The 2,366-nt window shown below is 38.0% G+C and overlaps 1 long non-coding RNA gene across 1 annotated transcript; it reads right to left on the bottom strand.

Annotated features, from left to right (window-relative positions):
• Positions 1-1,194: 1,194 nt before the first annotated feature.
• Positions 1,195-1,678, bottom strand: LOC119290035. Its single transcript, XR_005141689.1, has 2 exons — positions 1,566-1,678; positions 1,195-1,450 (listed from the first exon to the last, which is right to left on the bottom strand). It is a non-coding gene; the product is annotated as an uncharacterized LOC119290035 (long non-coding RNA).
• Positions 1,679-2,366: the final 688 nt, after the last annotated feature.

The following is a 2,366-nucleotide window of genomic DNA, read 5'->3' on the forward strand; positions in this document are numbered from 1 at the left end:
CGATCTACGCGAATCATGGCGGCCAGACCGGGAGGGTAGACTAGCTCTTGTAATTCAGATAAAAGGAATGAGAAAACGGAAAAGGCTGCGCAGTTACGGCAGCACCAAAAAAATCTGCTCGTCTCTCTCGTGTTCGTCTTCCTTCCTCGCCCGTTCCCCCCTCTCTCTCGCTGATCTGACGATGACGGTACCTTTCAGACTGGTTCATTTATCATAGTGTTGATGCTCTTTACGCAGAGACATAGGGTCTTCCTTATTCTTAAATAATTTTCCTTTGCAACATTGTTTTTTCCAAGGTTGTGATAAAATGGATGAGACAGACCTTCTACAAGCCGTCATGAGCTATTATATGAACTTTTTGTATATCGCATGACGTTCAAGGAAGCGAAGGCGCTCATGAGGTCGTCATTTGTTTATTTCTGTACTATGGCTTTCCAAAGGATTATAATGTGGCATGTAATTTGGGCCTATGGTCATCTTTTATATAAGATGAATACCTAATAATCCAAAAACTTTAAGAGAAAAGAGAATTCATTAATTGTACATTTTGACCTTGGCACGTGCCTCTATGTCACTGTCGGGTGGTACCGTTCGGATGTTAGCGTGTGGCATCGATGGACGTTTATATGGGCACATGATGTTTCTCTCCCATTGCAACACACGTGCTGCATTGTGGACGTTTATATGGACATAAGAATTTTCTCAACCGTTGCAAGCCACGGGCATATGTGCTAGTGATACTCATGTCTCATCTGCTAGGGATACAAGGTCAAGTGATGTTTTTGTCTGTATTTTTCTTGATATCTTTCCAGTGTTCATTTTGCATGCATAGTGGAGTTTTTTTGTTCCTTAGACTTATGCAAGTAGGTGGGGATACAAATGGTAGGCTTGAATGATTTTTCACACCGTATGCAAGTTGCGACACGTCCGACCATGTATTGGCCTTTTTTACTGAGAAAACTCTAGAAAATGCAAAATTTGTCAAAAACCAAAACAAAGTAGTAGAATTTGTAATACAAGGCCATGGAAAAAACTAGCTAGATATGCGCACATGATATAAATTGCGATCATCGAATCAGAATAATAGGAAATTGAAGAACAATTGATATAATAATCTTTTCAACGCTGGTTTAAGAGATAAAGATGAGCCACTAGCTAGATATGCGCACATGATATCGATCATACACTGATTCATTGATTGAGTCGCTAGAGAACTCTTTTATTGAGACTGCATCGCAAACGGGTGGATACAGGAAACTGCAATATTAGTGCCCCAAACAACAACTTGCATCACTGGAGATTCAGGAATAAATGCAACAACATAGTTTCACATCTCCTGGCTGAGTCTTGCAGTAGGCCCCAAGCCAAGGGTGGCCGCTGTATCTGCAAAAGATCTTGCAGACGTTCCAATGGCAGACTTGAGTAGGCATGCACTCCTCATGACAATCAACTAAACATTGACGAAAAGCAATAATATTTATTACAAATGTCCGCTAAGGTCTATTTAAGCACAAATATTGAATTTTGTAAGATAAAATGATTAAAGGATGTTCGGAGATACCTACGTTCATAGCAAGAGGTTGGTAAGATCAAAGTGCAAGAGATGATCATAACAACAACGCAGATTGAAGAACCCACGGCATGTGTGCGATGCTCTTGATGACTGCCATGGTCTGGACTGAGGAGAAAACTAAGCTTATGATTGCCGTGCTCCGGTTGAGATATATATTGGCAAAAACAAATGATATGTAATTATCAATTAAATCCTGCATTTATGTTATGGACACATTAGTTTTGATTCATGTACAAATAGCGTATTTGTTTATGTTCTCTATATTGGCAATATATTTTCTCATTTATGTCAAAATCAGCACCGTTCTAAGGTTTTTCCTTTTTTGCCCCATTCCGACCCTCCGGGTGCATTTATTCAGATACAGAAGCAAATCTTGTAGATATCATATATTACTTTCCATTTACTTTTTATATGTAAATCAGTTCATGGAAATGTTTAGTTAACCGACCTTCTCGAGTTTAATTATTCCATGATATTTTAACAAATCTCATAAACTTGCGAAGAAATTTGATGTAATAACATCTTATATCAAAGGACGAAGGGAGTAGTATTTATAAAGAGGAAAGACTGCAGATCTTTCCGTATGTCAAGAATTAATAACTAGTTTTGTATTGCCATGTATGTAGGCTCTTTTCATAGCATATATTGTGCGTCATTATTGATAAGGGAATAGTTTATATCCCTTCACGACAAAAATGTCAATGTCATCATTGATAAGGGTATTTTATTAATAGCTTATATCCGTTCAATATAAAAATGTGAGTGTCATGCATTTCATTGTATTTTTGGGTCT

Source organism: Triticum dicoccoides, chromosome 4A (genome assembly GCF_002162155.2).
Source record: "Triticum dicoccoides isolate Atlit2015 ecotype Zavitan chromosome 4A, WEW_v2.0, whole genome shotgun sequence".
In the NCBI taxonomy this organism is placed as follows: Eukaryota; Viridiplantae; Streptophyta; class Magnoliopsida; order Poales; family Poaceae; genus Triticum; species Triticum dicoccoides.